The sequence below is a fragment of the Bos mutus genome, chromosome X, assembly GCF_027580195.1.
Source record: "Bos mutus isolate GX-2022 chromosome X, NWIPB_WYAK_1.1, whole genome shotgun sequence".
Classification (NCBI taxonomy): domain Eukaryota; kingdom Metazoa; phylum Chordata; class Mammalia; order Artiodactyla; family Bovidae; genus Bos; species Bos mutus.
Window position 1 is genome coordinate 132,302,220 of NC_091646.1, and position 12,390 is coordinate 132,314,609.

General features: G+C 54.1%; 1 protein-coding gene across 2 annotated transcripts in view; it reads left to right on the plus strand.

The window, feature by feature from the left end:
* Positions 1-8,872: 8,872 nt before the first annotated feature.
* P2RY8 (P2Y receptor family member 8) overlaps positions 8,873-12,390 on the plus strand; it is a 49,419-nt gene continuing 45,901 nt past the window's right edge. For both annotated transcript variants that reach the window (XM_070366028.1, XM_070366030.1), the window contains exon 1: positions 8,873-9,179. The gene's annotated coding sequence lies outside the window, so the exon portion shown is untranslated. The remainder of the gene's footprint in view (positions 9,180-12,390) is intronic.

A 12,390-nucleotide genomic window follows, 5' to 3' on the forward strand; every position in this document is an offset into this window, starting at 1 on the left:
CATAGGGCCTCAAAGCATTGGACACGACTCAGCACGCACACACACGTGTATGTGTCAACGCCACTCTCTCCGTTTTTCCTGCCTTCTCCTCCACCCGCTGTGTCCACAACGACTTCATCGTGCTCCAGTCGCTCAGTCGTGTCCGACTCTTTTTCTTGCCTTGAGAAAATCCCCACGAGAAAGTCTTCCTATTTAATAAATGACACCAGCCCGAGCTCTCCCTTTCTCCTTCCTGAAAGGAAAGCTGAGATGTGTATGGTTCTCTTGGAGTCTTTCTGCCCACCTCCCTTTCTCTCCCGCCGACGGTACGACACGTGCGTCATCTCTGATTTTGGGGTTTGCAGACACAGACCCTTGAGGGCTGGTGCGAGGCAGACAGAAGCCGCCCCAAGTCCCTGGAAATTGTCCAGGGGCTGATTGGACAAGGAGGGGTGATCTGTGTCCAGCCCTTCATGGTGAGCTTGCAAGAATCAAAAAGATTCTGTGAGAAAGGACCCAGGGTACCACTCTGGGCTGTTTAAGGTTGCTAAGCAACTGGGGATCGGGGAGGACATTTCACTGACAGCACAGCCTGTGCTACAGATCCTGGGAATTCATTAGATGTTGGTCTGTGAGTGGTGTTATAGATGTGGTGTGAAGGATGCAGAGGGTTTGGCTTATTTCTTTTGTGAGAAGTAGACAATGAGATGTTGTGAGGATCAGACAGAGGCTTTGGAACAGGAGAGAAAGATACAAAACCAAGATAAACAAGAGTTCTTCCCTTCGAAGAAATGATGTCTTTGGGTCTCTCACCTGAATCCATGCATGTGGCGTGCATTCTCAGTCACTCAGTTGTGTCCGACTCTTTTGCGACCCCATGGACTGTAGCCCACCAGGCTCCTCTGTCCATGGGATTCTCTAAGCAAGAAGACTGGAGTGGGCTGCCATTTCCTCCTCCAGGGGATCTTCCTGGCCCAGGGATCGAACCTGCGTCTCTTCTGTCTCCTGCATTGGCAGGTGGATTCTTTACCACAGTCCCACCTGGGAATCTCTGTGCAGGCGTCTGAGCTCACTGAAGTCATTTGTTCCGTGCACACCTCAGTAATCTGGGGCCAGTATCCTGTTTTTCCCCTACATCCTCTCAGGGTGCTCTGTTGGGAGCGGCCACGGTGGCTGAGGACTGTGTCGGGGCGGGATGGTGTGTGCATTCCGTTTATTTCAGTCCTGAGTTCCCTCAGGACTCACGGCCAGGTGACAGTAGGGGCTGAATGGCTGCAATCGTCTTTGTTTTGTGACACGGAAGTCAATATTTCTCATTCACAGTTGCAAGGACTGAGAATCCCAGTGCCAAGTGAAATGAACTAGGGTCTGAGAATTCACAGCACTGGCCGCCTTTGTCCTCTTTATCCATTCATCATGCACACATACATCCATTCATCCACCCACCATCTACCTACCCATAAACCTTCTATCTGTCATCTATCCATCCTCCCACCCAGTCATCCGGCCACCCACACACCCATCCATCCACTCATCCATCCATCCATCATCCACACACCCATCCATCCACTCATCCATCCATCCATCATCCACACACCCATCCATCCACTCATCCATCCATCCATCATCCATCGATCCATCCATCCACTCATCCATCCATCCATCCACCCATCCATCCATCAACGTACCCAGCCACTCGTTCATCCACTCACCCATCCATCCATCCATCAACCTACCATCCATCCACCCACTCATCTATCCATCCACCCATCCATCTACCCACCCATCCATCCATCCACCCATCCATCCATCAACCATCCATCCATCCATCCATCCACCCACTCATCTATCCATCCACCCATCCATCTACCCACCCATCCATCCATCCACCCATCCACCCATCCATCCATCATCCATCCATCCACTTATCCATCCATCCATCAACCTGCCCACCCAACCATCCGTCCACTCATCCATCCATCCATCCACCCACTCATCTATCCATCCACCCATCCATCTATCCACTCATCCATCCATCCACCCATCCATCCATCATCCATCCATCCACTTATCCATCCATCCATCAACCTACCCACCCAACCATCCACCCACTCATCCATCCATCCACCCATCCATCCACTCACCCGTCCATCCGTCCATCCATCACCCTTCTCAAACTCTCCTTCTCCACACATCTCATCCTCAGTTGCGAGAATTGCCACTTTGAACAAAATTCTCTTGATCAAGGGACCACCAGTCTCTGCGCTTCATGTTTCATGAACTTCACCTCGTGCGTCCCATCCTTGTTTAAAACGATACTGCTTGGTTCCTTGTGCATTTTTGCAACAAGTTTCGCTCTTCTCAAAGATCACATGCCACGAGCATCGCTCTGCTGATCAGTGAATTTGGGGCTGCTAGTTTTACAGCTTCCCCAAGGACGTATGATCAGCAAACTCAGGGAAACCCTCACCAGTTTTTCCTGGCATTTCCCTCCCCCCAAGACAGTAGCTAGCTTTGCAGCCCATCTCAATCACCCAGCCTGGCTCACAGGTAAACTTGCTGCTTCCTACGGCGAGGGGCTGGGTGGGGCTGGCTCTTCACTTCCTGCCTTCTCTTGGTTCTCTTTTTCACCTCTTTGCTCACCAGGCATCTTACAGCTGCTGTGACAATGGCCGACATGCGGAATTGCAGGGATATTTAGGGGCTGGATAGGGCTTCCCTGGTGGCTCAGATGTTAAAGAGTCTACTCACAATGCAGGGTTCGAGCCCTGAGTCAGGAAGATCCCCTGGAGGAGGAAATGGCAACCCACTCCAGTATCCTTGCCTGCAGAATCCCATGGACAGAGGAGCCTGGCGGGCTACCGTCCTTGGGGTCGCAAAGAGTCAGACACGACTGAGAGACTCACACTTTCACTTTTCACTTTAGAGCTGGAAACAGTGTTTAGGGTGCCATGGGGCCCTTCTCCCTCTGTGCAGAGGGTTTCAGCACCCATCGTGGCCAGGGCCCTCACAGCTGGGTCTTTCCGTAAATGAACCAGTTCCCTAGCATTCACTGTGCCTCTCTGCAGATGCAGAGATGCACACAAGCTTTACGGTTCTTTGTTTTGCACGTGGAAAGCAGTTCGGCTAAGATCAGCCCGCGACAGTACCTGCTGGGATGTGTTGCTTGGAAAAGGCCCCTCTGGTTCCACGTTGGAACTGTTTATTGGACTTGCTCTCTGTTGCATCTGTTATTATAATCACACACAATGGCCCACCTCAGAGAACCCTGCCCCTCTGCCTGGGGCACAAAATAAAGCACTTTGTTCCGAACCCCATCCACCTGTGGATGGCACGAGGGAAGAAATGAACACATCCCCCTGCCCGAGGCATGCCGTTCCAGGACACGTTTGCCAGACGGATGCCCTCCCTACTTTGTCTCCTCATCTCCCTGCCCCTCCAGACTCGGTTCTGAGCTGTCGAAAGCCAGGAAATCTTGACAAGAAGGAAGAAGGGAGGGGGTCCCTCTCTCTGAGCCGTTCTGTCTTCGCCTTGATGAGAGGAGATTGGATGTGGGGTGGGCCAAGACCTGCCCCAGAGGAAAACCCTGAAACCACACAGAGGTGGGTGTTGTCTGCGGGTGGGCCCACAACCCCCAGGTTGTCTCAGAATTAACCCACTCCCCACCACAAAGCAAGCCATGCTCCCACGGAGAGTCTGGGGGTAGCCTTGGGGCTCCCTTCTCTCTGTGGCTGAGCCCTGGGGCCTGAAGACTTACGCCACCCTTGTGACTGAAGTGAAAACACTCTCTGCAGAGGTTAATTCATGCAATAATCCAGGTGAGGTTCCTTCTGGAGAACGATGGCCCTAAACCCAAGGACAGGGTCCTTATAAGACACAGAAGAGGAGACACATGGACACAGAGGAGAAGCCACGTGGAGACACAGGCAGAGATGGGAGGGAGGCAGCCACCAGCCCAGGGACGGATGCCTGGAGCCCCCAGAAGCTGGAAGAGGTGGGAAGGACCCTCCCTTGGAGCCTTTGGATGGAGCTCAGCCCTGGGACCCCTTGACCTCACACGTGTGGTTTCCAGGACTCGGGGATGATAGATTCCAATTATTTTAATATGTCCAGCTTATGGTCATTTGTAGCAGCTGGTTGCGCTTCCCAGGTGGCTCTAGAGGTGAAGAACCTATATGCCAATGCAGGAGAGAAAAGAGATGTGGGTTTGATCCCTGGGTCTGAAAGATCCCCTGGAGGAGGGCATGGCAACCCACTCCAGTGTTGCTGCCTGGAGAATCCCATGGACAGAGGAGCCTGGTAGGCTGCAGTCCATGGGGTCGCAAAGAGTCGGACACGACTGAAGTGACTTAGCACAGACACACCCCCCCCCAGAGACCACCACAGTGGTATTATTTAAGACATGCAAGATTTCGAGTCTTTTGGGGGTGGAGAGAAATCGGGGTTCTGGACACCCTGGGCCAGGAGACCCAGAGGACAGAGACAGAGCTGGCAGCAGAGGGTTTGTTCTCGGGGGGCTGCGTCCTTGGCCAGGAGCCTGCACACCTCTGTATGGCCCAGCCATGTTGAGCTGGGTTCTCGAGCGTCTCAAGGAGCGCAGGGCTTGCTTTCAGTTACAGGATCAGCGTTGCCAGGACACAAACCATCATGAGGAACTCACGCTGAGGGGCTTTCAAATCTGAAACCACGGTGAGCCAAGTGCAGGTTACTGATTTGGTACCATTTGTCAGTTTCACTTTTTGTTTTTGCTTGCGGACAACCATCTCCTGGGTCTCGTCGGTTTTGTATGCAGCCAGCCACGTTCTGCTTGCCAGGATCATACAGGTGACACAGGGACCCTATTTCCACGTCACACATCCCATCTGTTCCCTGGGCTCTGGGCTCTTGGTTGGTGGGCCAGCAGGGACCCAGCAGGAGACTCAAAAGCCCTGGGGCAGTTGACACTCTCAAGGACAGAGTCTGTCTGATTCTTTTTTAATGTCGGTGAAATCCACATAGCATTCAATGAATCATTTCAAAATTCACAGTGTTGTGTAACTGTCGTCTTTATCGAGGTTTCGAACGTCTCCATCCCCCCACAAAGACACACCACCCAATAAGTCATCCCCCTTCCCCCAGGCCCCTGGCACCACAAACCCACTTCCCCCCTCTGTGGATCTGCCTGTTCTGGACGTTTCCTACAGGTGGAATCACACACTGTGCGTCCTGATGTGTCTGCTTGTCTCACTGAGCAGTGTGTGTTCAGGGTCCGGCCACACTGCAGCCTGTGTCAGAGCCTCACTCCTTTTCATGGCTGCGTAATATTCCACTGAGTGGATGGACCCCGTGCTGTTTATCCATCATCCATCCATCCATCTATCCTTTAATTCACCTACTTATCCATCACCCACATAACCATCCATCCATCCACCCACCCACCCGCCCATCATCCATCCACCCACCCACCCACCCATCATCCATCCACCCACCCTCCCATCCATCATCCATTCATCCTCCATCCATCCACTCATCCATCCATCATCCATCCTTCATCCACTTATCAATCATCCATCCGATCCATCCACCCACCCTCCCATCCATCATCCATTCATCCTCCATCCATCCACTCATCCATCCATCATCCATCCTTCATCCACTTATCAATCATCCATCCTCCATCCATCCACCCACCAATCCACCCATCCATCCATCCACCCATCCCTCATCCATTTATCAACCATCCATCCATGCATGGACACCGGTTGTTTCCAGCTTTGGGCTGTTGTAACTCATGCCACTTGAACAATGCAGACTCATCTCCTCCTGGGTCCCACTTAGTGGGACCAAGAGCCCTTTCTGATCCCCTTGACTCTGTTAGCACTCATACACTGAGACCTCACAGCCTGGCCTCGTGCCAGGGCTATGGGGAACTGAAACCTTCCCCCTGAGCCTCCTGTACCCATGACCTTGTTTTTCCTCTTGAGGTTTTGTCAGTGCCAGCCTCTCAAGAGAAACCGCCAGACCTGATGGAGAGCGCTGATAGGTGAGCTGAAGGGTGTGTCCCTTCCTCTTCCCGTGTGTTCACCTGATTCTCCGTACCAAGTGGTCCACCCAGGGCTGCACAGGAACCCGGAGGCCGTGGTACAGGGACCCGCCTTTCTGAGAGGCCAGTTGTGGTTCCTGCAAAACTAGCGGCTGGCTTCATTGCCTCTTGGGGTCCACTTTGCTCTGAAAGGTGTGATGGAAACCAAAGTGCAGGCTCAGGACCATGACCTAGCCCATCCAGCCACTTATCCATCAACCCATCCATCATCCATCCAAACATCCATCTACTCATCCATCCATCCATCATCCATCCATCACCATCATCCATTCTTCATCCATCATCCATTCTTCATCCATCGTCCATCCATCCATCATCCATCATCCATCCATCATCCATCTACTCATCCATCCATCCTCCCATCAATTCATCCATCCATCCATCATCCATCCATCACCATCATCCATTCTTCATCCATCATCCATTCTTCATCCATCATCCATCCATCATCCATCTACTCATCCATCCATCCTCCCATCAATTCATCCATCCATCCATCATCCATCTTCCACCCATCATCCATCCATGCATGCATGCATCCATCCATCCATCCATCCATCATCCATCATCCATCCATCATCCATCTACTCATCCATCCATCCTCTCATCAATTCATCCATCCATCCATCATCCACCATCCATCCATCATCCATCTTCCACCCATCATCGATCCATCCATCATCCATTCATCCATCCATCCACAATCCATCATCCATCCAAACATCCATCATCCATCCATCCATCCATCATCCATCCATACATCCATCATCCATCCATACATCTATCATCCATCCATCCATCATCCATCTGTCATCCACCATCATCCATCCATCCATTCATCCATCATCCATCCATAATCCATCCATCCATTCATCCATCTGTCATCCACTATCATCCATCCATCCATTCATCCATCATCCATCCATCATCCATCCATCCATCATCCATCCATCCATCATCCATCTATCCATCGTTCATGCATCCATCCATCCACCCATGGGTCTGGTCTCCATGGGGAGGAAGAGGAAATGTGGGCAACTGGATTTCCCCTCCACAGGCTCACCCCAGATGTCTTCAGCATCCACCCAGGGGTGTGGCCTGACCCTGCTCAGTAGCAGATCAGGCTTCTCTTACCTTCTACTTTCACATTTGCTAGAGCCGGGACCCCTGAGAGCCAGGATGGAGAGTAGACCCCCCAGCTGCTGGAAAGACACCAAGTGGACAAATTTTGCCGTTTGCATGAGAGTGGAGCTGGGTTGGCTGCCAGATTGCCATCTTGTCATCCGAAAGTGCTTTTCAACAACTAAATAATCTCATACCACGTGGAGAATGGACGTGTCCCTCCCCACTGTAACTGGGCAGGTGCCTACGAGGCCTTCCCAGGACAGACCTGCCTGCAATGTCCCCAGCCTGCCTTCTAGTTTGTAGCAAAGCTTTGTCCCCAGGCCTCCCTGAGTTCCAAAGAATACATTCAATCAGAGAACCAAGAAAACACAGGAACAAAGAAAAGCAATCAAGCAAGACAAAATAAAAATCGACATACTTCCCCGGTGGCTCAGATGGTAAAGAATCTGCCTTCAACGCAGAAGATTGAGGTTCAGTCCCTGGGTCCAGAACATCCCTTGGAGAAGGGAATGGCAACCCACTCCAGTATTCTGGCCTGGAGAATCCCATGGACAGAGGAGCCTGGTGGGCTAAAGTCCATGGAGTCACAAAGAGTTGGACATGACTAGATACATAGATAGAAAGAAGAAGTTAGTTGCTAAGTCATGTCCAACTCTTTGAGATCCAGTGGAGTGTAACCCACCAGGCTCCTCTGTCCATGGGATTCTCCAGGCCAGAATACTGAAGAGGGTTGCCATGCCCTCTTTTAGGGGATCTTCCCAACAGGGATCAAACCCAGGTCTCCCGCATTGCAGGTGGATTCTTTACCGTCTGAGCCACCAGGGAAGCACATAGAAGTACTTATGTCCTCCATACCCCATAAGTAGACGGATGACCCCGGGTTTTCCCAAACTGCGGTTCCACATTCGCTCATTCAGCACCCCTGTGACTTCCCAGAAGACAGCCGCCCAGAATCAGCAGCCTCATCCCCTCTTCCGCATGACCCTGGGCCCCAGAGCTGGACTTTGGCTCTCGGAGGGCCTTTTCCCAGCAGCTGCCTCCTTCTGATCACAGCGCACCTGCTGTGAAGTCCCCTTCCTCACCTCTCCACGTGGGCCACGCCAACCGGCCCAGCTCCCCCTCTGCTCTGGAGTGCCCCATCGACCGAGCGGCCGGGGGTCTGGGGCAGGGGTGGGTGGGTCGGGGTGAGGGTGGGGCATGAATCGGGGTCGGTCCAGATGGAAGAGGGAAGGGGTTTCCTGGGAGTCCCCAGGGGCGTGGGTCACCTGCGCAGGTCACCTTCTGGCTTCAGAACCAAAAGAGGTCGCCAGGCACTCAGGTTCGCCTGCAAGAGGAAGTCTCTTGGCTTAGCACAGTTTTTTTGTTTTTTTTTTAAATAAAAATCGTCAGGCGTTGTTTGGTCTAGGATTCACCGCAGGTCAGTGCTGGCCGCACCGTAGGGCCGGCGACCTCCCTCCTGGTCTGCAGGGTCTGGTGTGCGTCTGCAAGCTGCAGACCTTCTCGGAGAGGCTGCGTGTCCCCGAAGCAGTCGCCGCGGGGGCCGGCACGAGCCACCACGAGGTCCCAGCCGTGGGCCGCACCCCGCTCCCCGCCCCTGCACCCCGCCCCCGGGGCAGGGCGCGCGCTGATAGGAGGGGCCCCGGCGGGCTTGGACGCCAGGAGACTGCATTCCGTCAGACGGTTATACAGGAAATTTCAAAACGGGTTTCTTCTGCACCGACCCTGGGTCTCCTCGGAGGCCGCCCGGAGCCGGCGAGGGGATACCTTTCGAGGCTCTGAATCCGGCGAGGGTGCAAGCCCGCGCGCAATGTGCGCGCCCGACAGGGCGGCGATGCTGGAGTCCGCGCCACGCCCTGACACCCACCCCGGGCTCCTTCGGGGGCGGCGGGACGGCGGCTTCCTGACGCCAGGCTCGGTCTGACGCCCGGCTGCCGCGCGTTCGGATCCAGCCCCGGGCTGCGTCTGCACCGCGGACGCGCATCGGCCTTTCCAGGTGCGTCCAGTTTCCGATTTTACGCGCGTTGTGTGGAACCCGGGGCGCCGCCCGGGAAGGGACTTACGGGGGTGAGAGCCTGGGAAGGAGGGCTGCGTGCGTCCTCCTCTCTCGGGGGTGGGGGGCGTGGACAAGACAGGAAAAGCTTCAGACAGGGCCTTGGTGCGCGCTCAGTCAGTGGTGTCCGACTCTCTGCGACCCCACGGACAGCAGCCGCCAGGCCCCTCCTGTCCGTGGAGATTCTCCAGGCAAGAATAGGAGTGGATTGCCATGCCTGTCTCCAGGGGATCTTCCCGACCCAGGGATCGAACCCGGGTCTGCTGCGGCTCCTGCATTGCAGGTGCGACCGCTTGGCGGGGAGATGGTTTGAACACAGTCTACTGGTGCAAACTTCAGGAAAACTCACCTGGGAAGAGCAGATGAGCGCTGAAGGTGGCCAGGCACGACTAGGGGACGGAGACAGGGCCGGGTGGGGTGGGGGTGGGGGCCTCCTGGGTCGGGGAGGGTTCCAGCCACTGGGGGGCCCCCGTGAGCCCTGAGATCACCTCACTGGCCCCGATTCACCCAGAAACTGCGAATCCAGACTGTAGCCCACCTGGCTCCGCTGTCCACGGAATCTCCTAGGCAGGAATACTGGAGTGGGTTGCTGTTTCCTTCTCCAGGCAAATCTTTCCCACCTGGGGATCGAACCCCGCAGTCTCTTGTGTCTCCTGCCTTGGCAGGCAGGTTCTTTCCTTGGAAAGCTGTATTTTATAAACCACCCCCAGTTTGGGGAGCAGTGAAGCCCCACGTGCACACTGGTCTCCGCCCTGGGAATTCCTGGCGGTGCAAACCGGGAGTCTGTGCGCTTAGGGTCACGCCTGGCGAGGAGGCATTAACGCAGCGTAATGGTTCTGATTCCAAACCAAGGAGGTTTTTTTTTTTTTTTTTTTTCCCTCCCCTTCTTCTTCTCTGCTCTCTGTTAGGTTGTCGTGTGTCTTCTGCGTGGGGGTCAGAAGGGGCCCCCCTACCCCGCTCCCGGGGCAGGAGCGCAGAGGAACCGGGGCCGGGCGGGGCCCGCGCGCTCCGTCAGCCCCTTTAGAAGTGCGGTGAGTGGTTGGGTTGGAATGGGCACCTGGGCCGAACGTGAGCGCGGACTTTCCTTTTTAAAACACCTCCAGGAGCTGAAAGAATCGCAGTTTCGTTTTCGGGAGCGGTGGGGGGCGGCGGTGAGGGGGAGCCTTGCGTTGCCATGGCCAGGGTTCGCGGCCGGAGGGGGCGCACCCCCTGTATGTGGTCCCCGCATCCTGGAGACCCCTGCTCGCTCTAGGAGGAGGAACCGGGCCGTGGGACGAGTCTGGAGGCTGGGCCGACCCTCCAGACATCAGCCTTGGTTTCTGAAACATCCCGCTCAGCTGAACGGACACAGGCGGGCGAAGGGGCAATACCACCCCTGAGAGGTCACCTGGGACCCCCTCCAAACCTATTGAGGCCTGTGTTCTCATCTTAGGGATGAAGGCGGGAAGGCCGGGAGTGATGGGTTAGTAACAGGGATTGGGGGGGTGGGCCGTTGGGAGTTCCCCAGGGTGCCCCTCCTCGCTGGCCCAGCCTCTCTGTCCCTCCCTCCATGGGTGTGTCCACCACCTGGGCTCCTGCCCAAGGGCCCTTTCCTGTCTGGGAGGAGTCAGGAGTGGACAAGACACCGGGAATCCCATGCCCCTCTGGTACCTTATCCTGGTCCCTGACTGTGGGAAATTGTCCAGGCCCCCCATCTGCTCCCCCAGGAGATGACCCATGCCCACCACAGACCCTCCTCAGGGCCAACACCACATCTCAGGGAGCCTTGACCCAGCAGATGAGCACACACATGGCCTGCAGGGTGGTGTCCCCTGGAACGTCCCCTGGGGTCAGCGCTGGGAGCCCCCGGGGAGAGTCCTGCAGCCGTGTCCACCACCCGCTCCTGGCTGGACAGACGGACATGTGGATGCAGGGTCTGCCTTCTCTTAGGGAAAGCCATGCTTTGACAGGCAACTGGTGACCGGGTTTGCTTTTGAGCCTGGCAGGGAACTCAGGGCTTTGCTGGTGGCTCCACAGTAAAGGTTCTGCCTGCCATTGCAGGAGACACAGGAGATGTGGGTTCGATCCCTGGGTCTGGAAGATGAGTAGATGCTAGGCAGATAGACAAGCTGATTGCAAATAAATTAGATAGATGATTCATAGATGGTAGACAGATTGACAACTGAGAGTTGGATAGACAGACAAGGAGGTGAATTTTTTGATTTGTAGACAGATACAGAGATAATAAATGACAGAGATAGATGCATAGACGATAGACTGACAGACAGAGGGATTAAAAAAAAAATAGTAGATGAATCTGCCTACCAATGCATGAGACTTGGATGCAATCTCTGGGTCAGGAAGATCCCCTGGAGGAGGGAATGGAAACCCACTCCAGTATGCTTGCCTGGAGAATTCCAAAGACAGAGCAGCCTGGGGGGCTACATACAGTCCATGGGGTCACCAAGAGTCAGACATGATCGAAGTGACTTAGCATTCATGCACACATAGATAGGTAAACATATATAGCACGCACATAAAGAAAAATATAGATAAATGATGGATGATAGATGGATAAATAGATGATAGTTTGGGTGACTGATGGAGGATAGATGGATAGATAGAAGACAGAGAGAGGTATAAATGATAGGTAAGTATGGAGACAGATAGATGGAGGGATAGAGAGATGGATGGATGGATTGATAGATGGATAGATGTACAGATAGATAGATGGATAGATGGATGGATGGATGGATGGATAGATGGATGGATGGTTGGATGGATAGATGGATAGATGGATGGATGGATGAATGGATGGAGGGATAGATGGATGGATGGATGGAGGGATAGATAGATGGATGGATGGATGAATGGATGGAGGGATAGATGGATGGATGGATGGAGGGATAGATGGATGGATGGATGGATGGATGGATGGATGGATAGATGGATGGATAGATAGATGGATGGATGGATGGATGGATGGATGGATAGATGGCTGGCTGGCTAGATCAATGGATAGATGGATAGATGGATGGATGGATGGATGGATAGGTGGATGGATGGATGGATAGATGGATGGATGGATGGATGGATGGATGGATGGATGGATGGATAGATGGCTGGCTGGCTAGATCAATGGATAGATGGATAGATGGATGGATGGATGGATAGG